Source organism: Triticum aestivum, chromosome 3D (genome assembly GCF_018294505.1).
Source record: "Triticum aestivum cultivar Chinese Spring chromosome 3D, IWGSC CS RefSeq v2.1, whole genome shotgun sequence".
NCBI lineage: Eukaryota > Viridiplantae > Streptophyta > Magnoliopsida > Poales > Poaceae > Triticum > Triticum aestivum.
The window spans coordinates 194,716,338-194,736,129 of NC_057802.1; positions in this window are offsets into that span (position 1 = coordinate 194,716,338).

Here is a 19,792-nt window from a genome sequence, read left to right on the forward strand (position 1 = left end):
GACTTGAGAGAATATTGATCTTACCTTTAGCTCCTTGTGGGTTCGACACTCCATGCTTATCACTTCCACCTTTGGGAATTTCTACGATGATTCCCTGCACTTGGGAGCAATAGCGTGGGGTTGATATTCTCGTGTGCTTGTTTGCTTTCTTCACTAAGTAGATTTAGATTTTCCTTTTTGTTTCTGTTTAGTTGTGGGCGAAACATACAAAAAAATTTAAAAGAATGAAAATACAAAAAAATTACTTGCCTCTCATGCCTAAAAAGTTTTTCAATAAGAGAAGTGATTGGAAGATTATGCATTGAAGAAGTGAGGGTCGACCTTGAGCACTTGTGTTCATGCTCATGGAAACAATGTAAAAAATTTCATGGAAGCTTCTCTGAAAATAATTATCCCCTTGTATATATCCATTGTATTATAAAAATAATGTGCCAAGCTTTGGTTTTAGGATGATTAGATTGCTTGTTTGCTATGTGCAGTACAAAAACAGAAATTTTGGCTGTAGTGCGTGAATTTACATTTTTTACTGGAAAGTCAAATGGGTCTGAAACGTTTTGCAAATTACTTCTGTAGAAATTATTTAAATTTCTATATTTTTTAAGATTTTTTTGGAGTTACAGAAGTTTACTAAACTTCCAGATTACTACAGACTGTCCTGTTTTTGACAGATTCTGTTTTTCGTGTGTTGTTTGCTTATTTTGATGAATCTATGGGTAGTATCGGGGGGTATGAACCATGGTGAAGTTTGAATACAGTAGATATAGTTCTAATATGAATTTGTAATAAGTCTGCAACAGTACCTAAAGGTAGTGATTTGCTTTATTATACTAACGGATCTCACAATGTTTTTGTTAAAGTTTTGTGTGGATGAAGTGTTTGAAGATCGAGGAGCTATCAATATGAGAAGAATAAAGAGAGGCAAGAGTTCAAGCTTGGGTATGCCCAAGGAACCCCATGTAAATATTTCAAGGATACTCAAGCATCTAAGCTTGGGGATGCCCGGGTTGGCATCCCATCTTTCTTCTTCAACAATTATCGGTATACCTCGGTTTTTGTTTTGTTCACATGATTTGTGTCCTTTGTTTTTTTATTTTTCACTTATATCATTTAAGTATGATCTTATAGAATTGCTCTTTGTGCTTCACTTAGATCTTTTGAGTATGGTTTTATAGAATGCTTCGTGTGCTTCACTTATATATTTTGAGCTTGGATATTGGTTAAGTATATATCAATTGTAGAATGATCCATGAACTTCACTTATATCTTTTGGAGTATGAATAATACTATCATCTAAAGTGGGTTTGGAAGAGTGTGAACTTTAGGAATTAGTGATCCCACTATTTTGGAGGGTGTTGAATATTAGGGTGATATTTATGAAAGTGGATTTGGAAGAGTGTCAACTTTAGTTAGTAATGATTCCACTATTTTGGAAGAGGTTCCAATTGATTATGAGAACAAAGTTGCTATCTATGATGATTATTGTGATGACATGTATGCTATAAAAAATAATGTTAACCATGAAACTTGTCATCATGATTTTAATTTTCAATTGGATTATGCCTCACATGACAGTTATTTTGTTGATTTTGCTCCCACTATTCTAAATGAGAAGAATTTTCCTTATGTGGAGAGTAGTAAAATTTCTATGCTTGTAGATCATGAAAAGAATGCTTTATGTGATGGTTATATTGTTGAACTCATTCATGATGCTACTGAAAATTATTATGAGGGAAGAATACATGCTTGTAGGAGTTGCAATAATATCATGTTTCCTCTCTATGTGCTTAAAGTTTTGAAGTTATACTTGTTTTGTCTTCCTATGCTAGTTGATTCTTGTTCCTATAAATTATGTGCTCACAAAATCCCTAGGCATCGGAAGTGGGTTAGATTTAAATGTGCTAGTCATATTCTTCATGATGCTCTCTTTATGTTTCGATTCTTATATTTTATGTGAGCATCATTGAAATCATCATGCCTAGCAAAAAGGCATTAAAGAAAAAGCGCTTGTTGGGAGACAACCCAATATTTACCCTGTCGGCGTCCTGGGAATGGGGGTCCCCAGACTTGCCTGCCTGCGGCCCACGGCGTGGCTCCACCTGCGGTCCTGTACAGCCCATCTTCACCATCAAACACTCAAGACCCTCGCGAGGGGCCAAGCCTCGCGAGGCAGACGACACAAGACCTCCTCGGGGGCAGCCTTACCAGGCTGGCTCGCGAGGGGCGGAGAGATCAAGGCAAGCGGCACCTCGCGAGGTTCCCGTGACGTAAGGCATGACGACCGGTGCCAGGCGGGCACCAGCGCGCACAGTGTCCTCGTTTCCTCTTTGGTGCTAAAGAGGCAAGCGCAGGCGAGGAGTCCCGAGGCATCAGGCAAAGGTTTCCATATCGGTGCAACGAGACCAAGACCAGCAGGACGACAGGACGGAGGTCACCGTGGAGCCCAAGACGGTGTCACCACCAGAGCCTTGGCAGGCGAAGACCACCTTTAGTCAGGATAACTTGTACTGGTTGTCTCCCTTCAAAGTTGGCCATTGTGGCATCCCGTCCCGCTCAATATTTGGGAAGAGGACCAGGGCCGCTATAAATAGGACTAGCCACTACCTTAGCAGTGGACGGATCATTCAGACCACCAGCCACCTCACAAGCTCACCAAGCACAAGAACAACTCTCCTCGGGAGGCTGTTCTTCCCTTGTAACCGTTCATCCTCAGCCCAAGAGGCAATCCACCACACCACACTGGAGTAGGGTATTACAACTCATCGGTGGCCCGAACCAGTATAAACCTTGTGTCTCTTGTTCTGTGAGTTCGACGCGTTGAGCTTTGAGACCACGGTGAGGGCGTGAGCTAGGGGGAGGAGAGATCTTCGTGCACACCCCAGTGTTTGAACCTCAAGGGTTTTGCCAGAACCCGAAATCCAACATTTGGCGCGCCAGGTAGGGGTGCGATGAAGCTTTCCTTCCGCCAATCCGTGTTCCACCTTGCCACTGCAACCATGTCAGACGCGCGTCGAGCCCGCGCTGAGCTCCGGGCTGCCCTCGCCGCCCGTGTCGGTTAGTCTGCCCCCGTTGGTGGGCCTCCCCGTCATTCTCCGTCACCCGCCGCCAACGCCGCCACCGGTCTGGCGGGAAATGAGCAGCAAGCGTCCTCACTGCACCCCTCCGTGAGGTGGGATGGCTGCACCGCCACTCCGTCGCTGACCCCAGCTGGCTCATCGTCTCACGCTCGTCGTGCTCCCACGGACGCGCAGGCCGCGCTGCTCATGGCACGCGAGCTCCTGGGCTACCGCCCGGTCGACGACCTCCACGAGGACTGGCTCGACCGCATCGCCGAGCTTGTCAGCGCCGCTGGGGGCTCCCCCACACCCTCCCTCTTGCTGCGTCGCCCGCCACCAGCTGCGGGCAATGTAGCTCACGGAGCACCTCCACCACCTCCGCACTAAGACGGCACTTTGGCGCCAAGGCGCGCGGCCCCCCGGCGTGACCCACCTCCTCGGGCGCCCGTGTGAGAAGAAGGAAGCTACCAAGAAGTTCCCCGGCCACAAGAAAACGCTCCTGCACTCCCGGCGCCACCACGACAAGACCGTGCGCCGCCAGCGGCGGCGGAGCACGGACACCAAGGGCAGACCCCACCTCTGCAAAGGGCCCTGTTGGCCATGGCAGCCTGCCGTGCCTTCACTCCTGAGCTACGTGACGTCGTCTGGCCGGGCAAGTTCAAGCCAAATCTGCCTCCTCGCTACGCCGGCACCCCTGACCCCGCGGAGTTCTTGCAGCTCTATGAGCTGAGCATCGAGGCGGCCAACGACGATGAGAAAGTCATGGTGAACTGGTTCCCCTTGGCTCTCAAGGATGGTGCTCGCTCGTGGCTCCTGAACCTGCCCCCGGGCTCGATCTCCTCCTGGGATGAGATGCGCGACCGCTGCGTCGCCAACTTCCAGGGTACTCGCGACCGCCCTCCGGCCGCGGGTGACCTACGCCGCATCAAGAAACAGCCAGGAGATACCCTGTAGAAGTACATCCAGCGCTTCAAGAGCGTTCGTCTCAAGATCCCCAAGGTGAAGGACGAAGCCATCATTTCAGCATTTTCTGATGGCCTCTGCGACGTCAAGATGAAGGAGGAGCTCGCCATCCACGAGGAGCTATGCACGGCTCTCGAGCTATTCAACCTGGCGACCAAGTGCACAAGAGCTGAGGAAGGGCGCCTTTCCCTCCTCGAGCTCCTTGCTACCGACCCAGAGGAAAAGAAAGCCAAGGCCAAGGACATGAAGCGCAAGGGAGTAGCTATACTTGCGGCGGAGCCAGATACGAAGCGCGGCCGGGACCATCCCGAGTTGTCCAAAAGCAGCCGACCGTTCTGCGCCTTCCACAACGTACACAACCACAACACCAACGACTGTCAAGAACTCAGGGCCATTCGAGATGGACGCTTCGGTCGGTGCCCCGAGCACAATGACCAGGGCTACGGCCGAGGAGGAGGACGCGGCGGAGGACGCTGGGACGATCGCGGCCCCGCCAGGAGTGGCGCGACCGGCCTCACAAGGACTGTTCGCGAGGTGAACGCAGCCCTTCCCAAGCTCGAGGCCACGTGCCCGCTCGGATGGTCCGAGTGCGCCATCACTTTCAGCTCGGCGGACCAGCTCAAGTGTGCGGCCACTGCTCGCGCTCTCCCGATCGTCTGCTCACCCGTCATCAGCAACGCACAAGTCACCAAGACCCTCATCGACGGCAGCGCAGGGCTTAACGTCCTGTCCGTCTAGACATTCGACAGCCTCCAAGTGCCATACGACCAGCTTCATCCTACCAAGCCCTTCTCAGGAGTGACTGACGGCTCCACCACCCCGATAGGGCAGGTCCACCTCCCTGTCACCTTCGGACAACGCGACAACTACCGCACCGAGCTCATCGACTTCGATGTCGCCCACATCCGTCAGCCATACAATGCCATCCTCGGGTATCCAGCGCTGGCCAAGTTCATGGCAGTGACCCACCATGGCTACAGTGTCCTCAAAATGCTAGGAAGCGGCGGGATCATCACACTCCCCTGCGAAGAAAAAGATGCGGTGTGTTCCCTCGAGCGTGCCTTCCAAGCCGCAACAATCAAAGACCCCGACAACCCGGGCACCATATACCCTCTTGAGGCCATCCCCAATAAGAAGAAGCAGCTACTTCGTACAGGGCCTCAGGGGAGCGGCGCCTCTAGCGGTGCCACATAAGGATCAGCGCCCGTGCCTGGGGCGCCTCCCTCCCTCGCATAGGAAGGAGCGCCCGGCGCTCTCCTCTGGCGAGGCTCGGGGGCTCTCTTCTGGAGGGCCTCAGACCTAGCCAACATCACGAGGCGCTCGGGCACCACATGGAGGGGTGCTTTGTGGCACGTTTCCCTCAGGAGGACACCGAGCGAGGAGTGCCCGGCGTTCAGCAGTTCCTCGCCAAGACCACTCACCGGCTGCAGGGTGCGAGGGCCATGCGTGGCAACCGCCGCCCACCTGGCGCAGCTCCCCATTCAGGCGAGGATGGCGGGCCGCGCGTCTGCATCGACATCCCATGGCTCAACAGGGCCGCATCTCAGGAGCTCTTACTGGCTCTCCAGCCTTGACCACGGCATCACGACCTGGCATACCAGCAGCGGCTGAGCTCGCTCGAGGGCCGGGACCTGAGGACGTAGAGCACATAGAAGAGCATGGGGAAGAGGGGAGGCTCACAAGGGCCTAACCTGGATACACTACGGCTGTCAACGCGCGAGTCTGGCGGAGCGCAAGGAACCGACTCTCGACTGGCAAAATAAGTTTCGCGCTCGGGTAGACCAAGCGCTACGGCATAGGATTCTCACTTGTTGCCGCCTTGTTGCGGCAACGTCGCCTCCCTTTCCTACCTCTCGGTGGCTGCTTGCGCGCAAAAGGAGACCTCTTGAGCATCGCGCCTCAGGAGCTCTTACTAGACCTTGGGCCGCTCACCTCCTGGCCTTGACCACGGCATCGCGACCTGGCATACCAGCGATGATTGCAGCCTGCCTAGGGACCGGGACCTGTCGGCGTAGAGCATCAAGCTACCGGTGGGTTGGAAAGGGGAGACCTAGCCGAAGCAGGACATGCGTTCGCAAATTTTCATAACAAGGATAATATCGACGGAAGACATTATAGACCCCTTACACGCCCCGCGGGGTCCGTCTCGATTCCTCGCAGGGAACAAAAGAAGGGAGTTTCTAGGTGCCCTATCTACATGCGCCGGCACGGACGATGCCATCATCAACAGTGGGCCACCGGAGGCCGGCGCCAACCCCATCCAGATCAGCGACGGCGGCGACCAGACACTGCAGCCTTGCTCCAGGCGCGGTGAGAGCTCGGGGGCACGTAGCTATTGTCGCTTGTCTCCGGGGTCTCGTAGGGCTCATGAGAGTCACTGGACTCCCAAGCGTCGCCGCTGCTACTGGAGGAGCTGCTGGCGAAGCCAACAATAGGCTCGCCGATGGACGCTGCGCCATCCCAACGACCCCCTCCTGGACAGCACTCCAGGCGGCGGCCTTCCTCATTGAAGACCTTGAAGAACATGGTGGAGGCGCCATCGTACTCAAAATTGATGGCGAGGGCGCCCTCCGCACAACAAACTCGAGCGACCTCGCCCCAGCCGCGGGTCATGAAGATCTGGCCCGGGGAGATGGCTTCAACCTCCACTCCGGTCGCTGGGGCGTCGCAGTCGGCATGCTGCAGCCAAAGCTCGAGGGGGCCCCTCGGTGGCATCTTGGTGGAGAAGAACAGCGGAAAGCGAATCCAAGTGCGTGGGGGCATCACCGCCCACATCACGAGTTCGCGCGAGGAGTTCGCGACATGGGCTCCTAAGACGACGGCGGGTGTCATCACGGCGCGACGACCACGGCCACGGCATGGGCGGTGCCGCTCACCGCCTCTTCCTCTGGAGCCCTCGGCTTGGGCGTACAAAGGCAGCGGATACCCGGGAGGTGGCCGCTCGCACCAAGGCCTCAACACCTACGGTCTCACGACTGCATCGCGGCGGTGGGCAGCATCTTCTTCAGCGGAAGTGGCCCGGGTTCATCGCAGGGGGTTGTTCCCTTCTCCGCGGCTGAGAACCTCCGTATCGGCGCCATGAGTGTCGCTACTGGCAACGAAGCAAGGAAGAAGAAGCGAGCAGAGCAGGAAGAGATGAGCGACGGGGCTCCGCCCCACCTCCTCATTTATAGCGGGAGAAGGCCAATCGGCGATCCCCACGATCACAGGTAATGAAGATTTTTCTCTGCACGCAGTAGGGACTCGTCAAGTCGGGTAGTTGCTGAGGCAGCGTGGGGAAGCGGAGACGCCCACATCCAATAAATCGCCATGCGTCAAGCGGGGCTACAGGTTGTTGGGGCCCGCAGCACTCCGCACTTGCCCCTTGGGTTCGCCTCGAAGCCAAGTCCGAGCGTGCCTTGGGCCTGGGGGCTATTGTCGGCGTCCTAGGAACGGGGGTCCCTGATAACCCACAAGTATAGGGGATCGCAACAGTTTTTGAGGGTAGAGTATTCAACCCAAATTTATTGATTCGACACAAGGGGAGCCAAAGAATATTCTCAAGTATTAGCAGTTGAGTTGTCAATTCAACCACACCTGGATAACTTAATATCAACAGCAAAGTATTTAGTAGCAAAGTAGTATGATAGTAACGGTAACAGTAGCAAAACTAATATTTTTGGGTTTTGTAGTAATTGTAACAGTAGCAACGGAAAAGTAAATAAGCGAAGAACAATATGTGAAAAGCTCGTAGGCATTGGATCGGTGATGGAGAATTATGCCGGATGTGGTTCATCATGTAACAGTCATAACATAGGGTGACATAGAACTAGCTCCAATTCATCAATTAAGCTCGTAGGCATGTATTCCGAATATAGTCATACATGCTTATGGGAAAGAACTTGCATGAGATCTTTTGTCCTACCCTCCCATGGCAGCGGGGTCCTATTGGAAACTAAGGGATATTAAGGCCTCCTTTTAATAGAGTACCGGACCAAAGCATTAACACATAATGAATACATGAACTCCTGAAACTATGGTCATCACCGGGAGTGGTCCCCCTTATTGTCACTTCGGGGTTGCCGAGTCATAACACATAGTAGGTGACTATAGACTTGCAAGATAGGATCAAGAACTCACATATATACATGAAAACATAATAGGTTCAGATATGAAATCATGGCACTCGGGCCCTAGTGACAAGCATTAAGCATAGAAAAGTCATAGCAACATCAATCTCAGAACATAGTGGATACTAGGGATCTAACCCTAACAAAACTAACTCGATTACATGATAAATCTCATCCTACCCATCACCGTCCAGTAAGCCTACGATGGAGTTACTCACGCACGGCGGTGAGCATCATGAAATTGGTGATGGAGGATGGTTGATGATGACGATGGCGACGGATTCCCCTCTCCGGAGCCCCGAACGGACTCCAGATCAGCCCTCCCAGGAGAGTTTAGGGCTTGGCGGCGGCTCCGTATCGTAAAACGCGATGAATCTTTCTCCCGGATTTTTTTCTCCCCGAACACGAATATATGGAGTTGGAGTTGAGGTCGGTGGAGCTCCAGGGGGCCCACGAGGCAGGGGGGCGTGCCCGGGGGGCCCACCCTCGTGGAAAGGGTGTGGGCCCCCTGGCCTTGATTCTTTCGCCAGTATTTTTATTATTTCCAAAAATAATCTCCGTGAAGTTTCAGGTCATTCCGAGAACTTTTGTTTTTGCACAAAAATAACACCATGGCAATTCTGCTGAAAGCAGCGTCAGTCTGGGTTAGTTCCATTCAAATCATGCAAGTTAGAGTCCAAAACAAGGGTAAAAGTGTTTGGAAAAGTAGATACGACGGAGATGTATCAGCTCCCCCAAGCTTAAACCTTTGATTGTCCTCAAGCAATTCAGTTGATAAACTGAAAGTGATAAAGAAAAACTTTTACAAACTCTGTTTGCTCTTGTTGTTGTAAATATGTAAAGCCAGCATTCAAGTTTTCAGCAAAGATTATGAACTAACCATATTCACAATAACTCTTAGGTCTCATGTTTACTCATATCAATGGCATAATCAACTAGCGAGCAATAATAATAAATCTCGGATGACAACACTTTCTCAAAACAATCATGATATGATATAACAAGATGGTATCCCGCTAGCCCTTTATGAGACCACAAAACATAAATGCAGAGCACCTTTAAAGATCAAGGACTGACTAGACATTGTAATTCATGGTAAAAGAGATCCAGTCATACCCAATATAAATTAACAGTAATGGATGCAAATGACAGCGGTGCTCTCCAGCTGGTGCTTCTTAATAAGAGGGTGATGACTCAACATAAAAGTAAATAGATAGGCCCTTCGCAGAGGGAAGCAGGGATTTGTAGAGGTGCCAGAGCTCGATTTTGAAATGGAGATAAATAATATTTTGAGCGGCATACTTTCATTGTCAACATAACAACCAAGAGATGGCGATATCTTCCATGCTACACACATTATAGGCGGTTCCCAAATAGAATGGTAAAGTTTATACTCCCCCTCCACCAACAAGCATCAATCCATGGCTTGCTCGAAACAAGGAGTGCCTCCAACTAACAACAGTCCCGGGGGAGTTTTCTTTGCAATTATTTTGATTTGATTTGCTTAAAGCATGGGATTGGGCATCCCGGTGACCAGCCATTTTCTCATGAGTGAGGAGCGGAGTCCACCCCTCTTGAGAATAACCCGCCTAACATGGAAGATACGGACATCCCTAGTTGATACATGAGCTATTCGAGCATACAAAACAGAATTTCATTTGAAGGTTTAGAGTTTGTCACATACACATTTACTTGGAACGGCAGGTAGATACCGCATATAGGAAGGTATGGTGGACTCATATGGAATAACTTTGGGGTTTAAGGGATTGGATGCACAAGTAGTATTCCCGCTTAGTACATGTGAAGGCTAGCAAAAGACTGGGAAGTGACCAACTAGAGAGTGACAACAGTCATGAACATGCATTAAAATTAATAAACATTGAGTGCAAGCATGAGTAGGATATAATCCACCATGAACATAAATATCATGAAGGCTATGTTGATTTGTTTCAACTACATGCATGAACATGTGCCAAGTCAAGTCACTTGAATCATTCAAAGGAGGATACCACCCCATCATACCACATCACAACCATTTTAATAGCATGTTGGCACGCAAGGTAAGCCATTATAAACTCCTAGCTAATTAAGCATGGCATAAGCAACTATAATCTCAAATTGTCATTGCAAACATGTTTATTCATAATAAGCTGAATCAGGAACGATGAACTAATCATATTTACAAAAACAAGAGAGGTCGAGTTCATACCAGCTTTCCTTATCTCAATCAGTCCATCATATATCATCATAATTGCCTTTCACTTGCACGACCGAACGATGTGAAAATAATAAGAGTGCACATGCATTGGACTAAGCTGGAATCTGCGAGCATTCAATAAATAGGAGAAGACAAGGCAATATGGGCTCTTGCGTAATTCAACAATAATGCATATAAGAGCTGCTTCAACAATTTAATTATGGTCTTCTCCTATCAACCCCCAAAGAAAAGAAAAGAAATAAAACTATTTACACAGGAAAGCTCCCAACAAGCAAAAGAAGACCAGGAAATCTTTTTGGATTTTCTTTTTAATTACTACTACAGCAAGAAAAGTAAACTAACTAAAAGCTACTACTATTTTTTTTGGTTTTTCTTAAGGTTTATTAAACACACAAGAAGAGAGCAAAAAAAGGAAAATAACTAGCATGGATATTACAGAGAAAGAGTATGAGCACCGACATCTAGCAATGAGTGTGTGAACATAAATGTAATATCGGTGAGAAATACGTACTCCCCCAAGCTTAGGATTTTGGCCTAAGTTGGTCTATTGCCATGGATGGCCTGGCGGATATCCGAAGTTGTAACTGGGGTCGTACTGAGATGCAGCATTTATTGCATCGTGGGCTGCAGCTTGGAGGCGAGCTATCTCAGCCCTCCTCTCGTACTCGTTCGCCTCCTCCCTGGTTATGAAATATCTCCCCTTTGCCTGAAAGTCAAAGAAAGTAGAAGCAGGGAGAGCGACGTGATAGGTGCGTCATCTGTTAAAGATTAGTCAGTACTGGAGGAACTGATCGTTCCTCGCAACAAAACGATGACGAACCATAGCCTCATAATCTAAGTAAGCAGGAGGCAACTCAATATCATCCTCACGTATGGTCACACCAAGAAAATTAGCTAAACGGGTTACATAAATTCCACCAAAGAAATCCCCATTAAATCTATTATTATGCAACCTACGTGTAAACAATGGCTCCCAAATTATAATGTTTATCCCCTAACACAGCACTCCTGAGAACACTGAGGTCAGGGACACACATGTGACATGCTTCATCCTTACCATTTATGCACCTACCTATGAAGAGAGCAAAATAATGTATAGCAGGAAAATGAATGCTCCCTATGGTAGCTTTTGCTATGTCTCTAGATTCCCCCATAGTTATACTAGCAAGAAAATCTCGAAATTCAGATTTGCGAGGTTCACTAGTACTACCCCATTGTGGAAGTTTGCAAGGAGTGGTAAAATCCTCTAAGTCCATAGTGTAAGAATTTTCATAAAGATCAAACAGGACAGTTTGAGAATTGCGTGAAGATGAAAATTCAAACCTCCTCACAAAGGAACTAGTGAGATAGTGGTACTGACGGCACTTGTCTGCCTCGAAGCTCACAAGATCGGCGTTACGCATATATGCATTAAATTCTTCCTTGATTCCTGCTTGATCCATGAATCCTCGGAAGGACATTCACAAGCCCGCACTGGAGCGTCCCTTGGTGGTTCATCATTAGCATCGCGCATTGCAAGCCTGGGTCCTTGCTTCCTTGAAGGACCACCTTGGTACATTTTCCTAAACATATTTCTTCCTCTGAAAAATTTCTGAAAATTTTAGTAACTTCAAATAAAAGTGAACCAGGCTCAACAAAATTGATAACAACTACTCCTACAAGTGCCTAGAGACTATATCATGCATTAGAACTACTTGGAACCATATAAATTTGACATGCAAGCTCAAGAACACGGTCACCTAGGCAGCACAAATTTGCAATGAATAAAGTACTAGAACAAAAACTAATTGGACCAATGGAGGAGTCACATACCAAGGAACAATCCCCCAAAGCAGGTTTGTGAGAGCTCCTTTGAGCAAGGAGATCGAAAATCGCAGCAAAATGAGCTAGAACTCGTGCTTGAGCTGGTTGGTGGTTTTTTTGGGAAGAAGAAGGAGTGTGTGGTGGCTGGAATAAGTGGAGGGGAGCCACCATGGGCCCATGAGGCAGGGGGCGCGCCCAGGGGGTGGGCGCGCCCTGGACCCTCGTGCCCAGGAGCTTGCTCCCCCTGCTGTGTTCTCAGTGCCAGATATTCTCAAATATTCCAGAAAAAAATCATATTTCAATTTCAGGGCATTTGGAGAACTTTTATTTTTGAGTATTTTTTTATTGCATAGATAATTCAGAAAACTGACAGAAAATACTATTTTTACTTTATTTCAACTAAATAACAGAAAGTAGAAGGATGGTACAGAAGGTTGTGCCTTCTAACTTCATCCATCTCATGCTCATCGAAAGGAATCCACTAACAAGGTTGATCAGGTCTTGTTAACAAACTCATTCCGAATCGCATTAAACTGGAGAAATTTCAAATAACACTATGTTACCTCAACGGGGATATGCACATCCCCAATAATAAGAATATCATATCTCTTTTTGACAGTAGGAAGAGGAAATTCAAAACCTCCAAAAATAATCGATGGAATTTTTCCAATAGAATTGATACTATGAACTTGAGGTTGTTTCCTCGGAAAGTGTACCGTATGCTCATTACCATTAACGTGAAAAGTGGCATTGCTTTTGTTGCAATCAATAACAGCCTCTGCAGTATTCAAAAAGGGTCTTCCAAGAATAATAGACATACTATCGTCTTCGGGAATATCAAGAATAACAAAGTCCGTTAAAATAGTAACGTTTGCAACCACAACAGGCACATCCTCACAAATACCGACAGGTATAGCAGTTGATTTATCAGCCATTTGCAAAGATATTTCAGTAGGTGTCAACTTATTCAAATCAAGTCTACGATATAAAGAGAGAGGCATAACACTAACACCGGCTCCAAGATCACATAAAGCAGTTTTAACATAATTTCTTTTAATGGAGCATGGTATAGTGGGTACTCCTGGATCTCCTAGTTTCTTTGGTATTCCACCCTTGAAAGTATAATTAGCAAGCATGGTGGAAATTTTAGCTTCCGGTACCTTTCTTTTATTAGTAACAATTTCTTTCATGTACTTAGCATAAGGATTCATTTTGAGCATATCAGTTAATCACATACGCAAAAAGATAGGTCTAATCATTTCAGCAAAGCGCTCAAAATCCTCATCATCCTTTTTCTTGGATGGTTTGGGAGGAAAAGGCATGGGTTTCTGAACCCATGGCTCCCTTTCTTTACCGTGCTTCCTAGCAACAAAGTCTCTTTTATCATAATGTTGATTCTTTGATTGTGGGTTATCAAGATCAACAGCAGGTTCAATTTCTACATCATTATCATTGCTAGGTTGAGCATCAACATGAACATCATCATTAACATTATCACTAGGTTCACGTTCATTACCAGATTGTGTTTCAGCATCAGAGATAGAAATATCATTTGGATTCTCAGGTGGTTCAGCAACAGGTTCACTAGAAGCATGCAAAGTCCTATCATTTTTCTTTTTCTTCCTCTTAGAAGGACTAGGTGCATCTATATTATTTCTCTGAGAGTCCTGCTCAATTCTCTTAGGATGGCCTTCGGGATACAGAGGTTCGTGAGTCATTTTACCAGTTCTAGTAGCCACTCTAACAGCAAAATCATTATTCTTACTATTCAATTCATTGAGCAAATCATTCTGAGCTTTAAGTACTTGTTCTACTTGAGTGGTAACCATAGAAGCATGTTACTAATGAGTTTAAGTTCACCTTTAACTCTAGACATATAATCCCCCAAGTGTTCAATCATATAAGCATTGTGTTTTAATTGTCTACCAAAATAAGCATTAAAATCTTCTTGCTTAACCATAAAGTTATCAAACTCATCCAGACATTGGCTAGCAAACTTAGTAGGCGGGATTTCAGCTTTATCATATCTATAGAGAGAATTTACCTTTACTACCTGTGTCGGGTTATCAAGACCATGTGCTTCTTCAATAGGTGATGAATTAAGACCATATATTCCTTCAACAGGCGGTAAATTAAGACCATGTATTTCTTCAATAGGAGGCAAATTCTTAACATCTTCAGCTTTAATACCCTTTTCTTTCAAAGATTTCTTTGCCTCTTGCATATCTTCAGGACTGAGAAATAGAACACCCCTTTTCTTCAGAGTTGGCTTAGGAGTTGGTTCAGGAAGCGTCCAATTATTTTCACTGGTCAACATATTATTCAATAGAATTTCAGCTTCATCTGGTGTTCTTTCCCTGAAAACAGAACCAGCACAACTATCCAGGTGGTCTCTGGAAGCATCGGTTAGTCCATTATAAAGGATATCAAGTATTTCATTTTTCTTGAGAGGATGATCAAGCAAAGCATTAAGTAATTGGAGAAGCCTCCCCCAAGCTTGTGGGAGACTCTCTTCTTCAAGTTGCACAAAATTATATATTTCCCTTAAAGCAGCTTGTTTCTTATGAGCAGGGAAATATTTAGCAGAGAAGTAATAAATCATATCCTGGGGACTACGCACACAACCAGGATCAAGAGAATTAAACCATATCTTAGCATCACCCTTTAATGAGAACGGAAATATTTTAAGGATATAATAGTAGCGAGTTTTCTCATCATTAGTGAACAAGGTGGCTATGTCATTTAATTTAGTAAGATGTGCCACAACAGTTTCAGATTCATAGCCGTAAAAAGGATCAGATTCAACCAAAGTAATTATATTAGGGTCAATAGAGAATTCATAATCCTTATCAGTAACAAAGATAGGTGAAGTAGCATAAGCAGGGTCATATTTCATTCTAGCATTCAGAGTTTTTTGTTTAAGCTTAGCTAATAATTTCCTAAGATCACTTCTATCATTGCAAGCAAGAAAGTCTCTAGCAGTTTCTTCATCCATAACATAGCCCTGAGGCACAACAGTCAATTCATATTTAGCGGGAGAATCTTCATCATCACTTTCATCAATATTATCAGTTTCAATAATTTCATTCTCTCTAGCCCTAGCAAGTTGTTCATCAAGAAATTCACCAAGTGGCATAGTAGTATCAAGCATAGAAGTAGTTTCATCATAAGCATCATGCATAGTAGAAGTGGCATCATCAATAACATGCGACATATCAGAATTAATAGCAGAAGGAGGTTTAGGTGTCGCAAGCTTACTCAAAAAAGAAGGTGAATCAAGTGCAGAGCTAGATGGCAGTTCCTTAGCTCCCCTCGTAGTTGAGGGATACATTTTTGTTTTCTCGTCTTTCAAGTTCTTCATAGTGACCACCAGATATAAATCCCAAGTGACTCAAAGAATAGAGCTATGCTCCCCGGCAACGGCGCCAGAAAATAGTCATGATAACCCACAAGTATAGGGGATCACAACAGTTTTCGAGGGTAGAGTATTCAACCCAAATTTATTGATTCGACACAAGGGGAGCCAAAGAATATTTTCAAGTATTAGCAGTTGAGTTGTCAATTCAACCACACCTGGATAACTTCATATCTGCAACAAAGTATTTAGTAGCAAAGTAGTATGATAGTAAAGGTAACAGTAGCAAAAGTAATATTTTTGGGTTTTGTAGTGATTGTAACAGTAGCAACGGAAAAGTAAAGAAGCGAAGAACAATATGTGAAAAGCTCGTAGGCCTTGGATCGGTGATGGAGAATTATGCCGGATGTGGTTCATCATGTAACAGCCATAACATAGGGTGACACAGAACTAGCTCCAATTCATCAATGTAATGTAGGCATGTATTCCGAATATAGTCATACGTGCTTATGAGAAAGAACTTGCATGACATCTTTTGTCCTACCCTACCGTGGCAGCTGGGTCCTATTGGAAACTAAGGGATATTAAGGCCTCCTTTTAATAGAGTACCGGACCAAAGCATTAACACATAGTGAATACATGAACTCCTCAAACTATGGTCATCACCGGGAGTGGTCCCGATTATTGTCACTTCGGGGTTGCCGGATCATAACACATAGTAGGTGACTATAGACTTGCAAGATAGGATCAAGAACTCACATATATTCATGAAAACATAATAGATTCAGATCTGAAATCATGGCACTCGGGCCCTAGTGACAAGCATTAAGCATAGCAAAGTCATAGCAACATCAATCTCAGAACATAGAGGATACTAGGGATCAAACCCTAACAAAACTAACTCAATTACATGATAATTCTCATCCAACCCATCACCGTCCAGCATGCCTACGATGGAATTACTCACGCACGGCGGTGAGCATCATGAAATTGGTGATGGAGGATGGTTGGTGATGACGATGGCGACAAATTCCTCTCTGCGGAGCCCCTAACGGACTCCAGATCAACCCTCCCGAGAGAGTTGAGGGCTTGGCGGCGGCACCGTATCGTAAGCAATGAATCTTTCTCCCTGATTTTTTTCTCCCCGAACACGAATATTTGGAGTTGGAGTTGAGGTCGGTGGAGCTCCAGGGGGCCCACGAGGCAGGGGACACGCCCCCCACCCTCGTGGAAAGGGTGTGGGCCCCCTGGCCTTGATTCTTTCGCCAGTATTTTTTATTATTTCCAAAAATAATCTCCGTGAAGTTTCAGGTCATTCTGGGACCTTTTGTTTCTGCACAAAAATAACACCATGGCAATTCTGCTAAAAACAGCGTCAGTCCGGGTTAGTTCCATTCAAATCATGCAAGTTAGAGTCCAAAACAAGGGCAAAAGTGTTTGGAAAAGTAGATACGACGGAGACGTATCAGTCCCCAGACGTGCTTGCCTGCAGCCCACGGCGTGGCTCCACCTGCGGCCCTGTACGGCCCATCTTCACCAGCAAACACTCAAGACCCTTACGAGGGGCCAAGCCTCGCGAGGCGGATGACACAAGACCTCCTCGGGGACGGCCTCACCAGGCTGGCTCACGAGGGGCAGAGAGATCAAGGCAAGGGGCACCTCGCGGGGTTCCCGTGATGTAAGCCATGATGACCGGGGCCAGGCGGGCGCCAGCGCGCGTAGTGTCCTCGTTTCCTCTTTGGTGCTAAAGAGGCAAGCGCAAGCGAGGAGTCCCGAGGCATCAGGCAAAGGTTTCCATATCGGTGCAACGCGACCAAGACCAGTAGGACGGCAGGACGGAAGTCACTGTGGAGCCCAAGACGGCGTCACCACCAGAGCCTTTGGCAGGCGAAGACCACCTTTAGTCAGGATAACTTGTACTGGTCGTCTCCCTTCAAATTTGGCCGTTGTGGCATCCCTTCCTGCTCAATATTTGGGAAGAGGACCAGGGCCTCTATAAATAGGACTAGAAACCACCTTAGCAGTGAACGGATCATTCAGACCACCAGCCACCTCACAAGCTCACCAAGCACAAGAACACCTCTCCTCGGGAGGCTGTTCTTCCCTTGTAACCGTTCATCCTTATCCCAAGAGGCAATCCACCACACCACACTGGAGTAGCGTATTACACCACATCGGTGGCCCGAACCAGTATAAACCTTGTGTCTCTTGTTCTGTGAGTTCGACGCGTTGAGCTTTGAGATCGCGGTGAGGGCGTGAGCTAGGGGGAGGAGAGATCTTCATGCGTACCCCAGTGTTCGAACCTCAAGGGTTTTGCCGGAACCCGAAATCCGAAATACCCTTGCTGTTTTTGTGTGTTTACATGATTAAGCTACTGTATTAATAATGTTTTATAGCTTTTGTTTCAATAAAGTGCCAACTAAGACCTTTGGGAAGACTTGGGTGAAAGTTAATGTGATCTTGCTGTAAAAAACATAAACTTTGCGCTCACCGGATTAGCTGCCATGTTTTACAGAAGAGTGCTTTTGAGTTGATTCTTTTTGCAGAATATTAATAGAAAAATTCCTCACGTCCAAAAATTTATTTAATAATTTTTGGAGTAGTAGAAGTATGGTTTCTGTTCAGATAATTACAGACTGTTCTGCTTCTGATGGATTCTGTTTTCATTGCATAGTTTGCTTGTTTTCTAGTTTCTATGGCTTATATTTCTCAATATAAATTGTAGAAATGGTATGGTACAGTAGGCATTGTGTGAGAACAATTATGAACCTTGTCTTTTACAGTACCAAATTGAATGGTTTACTCTTTATCATACTAACCTATCTCACGAAGTTCCGTTATGTTTTGTGTGATTGAAGTTTTCAAGCTTTGGGTGAGATATCGATATGAGGAGAATAAGGAGTGGAAACACCCTAAGCTTGGGGATGCCCAAGGCACCCCAAGGTAATATTCAAGGAAGATTCAAGCGCCTAAGCTTGATGATGCCCCGGATGGCATCCCCTCTTTCGTCTTCAAAACTATCGGTATACCTTACTCGGAGCTATATTTTTATTCGTCACATGATATGTGTTTTGCTTGGAGCGTATTTTCAATTTTACTTGCTGTTTGAATAAACTCATTGGATCTAAAATCTTGAATGAAAAATAATCCTCCCATGGCTAGTTAATTATTTGACTACTCAGTGTTCTTCACTTATATCTTTTGGAGTAGTTTGTCATTTACTCACGTGCTTCACATATATCCTATGAGTAAACGGTTGAATGAATTGAATATCATAAATCTGAATTTATATATGTTTCATATGCTTATACCATGGGGATTAATGACTTCACATAGAATAAGTATAGGTAGTAAACTTATTGAAAGTTAGCAAACGCAGAATTGGTCACTTGAACAATTCATGAATGAATATTGAAGGAAGAGAGATTTCACATATAAATATACTATCTTGGACATATTTTGTAATTGTGAGCACTCATTAAAATATGACATGCTAAAAGGTTGATGTTGGACAAGGAAGACAACTTAATGGGTTATGTTTTCCTATATCTGAAACATTATATTGTCTTGGATCATCCAACATGTTGAGCTTGCCTTTCCCTCCCATGCTAGCCAAATTCTTTGCACCAAGTAGAAATACTGCTTGTGCTTCCAAACACCCCTTAAACCAGTTTTGCCATGAGAGTCCACCATACCTACCTAAGGATTGAGTAAGATCCTTCAAGTAAGTTGTCATCGGTGCATGCAATAAATATTGCTCTCTAAATATGTATGATCTATTAGTGCGAAGAAAATAAGCTTTATACGAACTTGTGATAGGGAAGAAATAAAAGCAACAGACTGCATGATAAATGTCTTTATCACAAGAGGCAATATAAAGTGATGTTTTTTGCATTAAGATTTTGTGCATCCAACCATAAAAGCGCATGCCAACCTCTGCTTCCCTCTGCGAAGGGCCTATCTTTTGCTTTTATCTTTTACCCTTATACAAGAGTCATGGTGATCATCACCTTTACTTTATACACTTTTTCCTTTGGCAAGCACTTTGTGTTGGAGCGATCCGGATATATATATATATATATCCACTTGGATGTAGGTTTTCATGAGTTATTATTGTTGACATTACCCTTGATGTAAAAGGTTGGGAGGTGAAACTATAATCCCCTATCTTTCTCTGTGTCTGATTAAAACTTTGAACCCATAAATATCACATGAGTGTTAGCAATTGTGAAAGATTAAATGATAGTTGAGTATGTGGAGTTTGCTGAATCAAAGCTCTTACATAGACCCT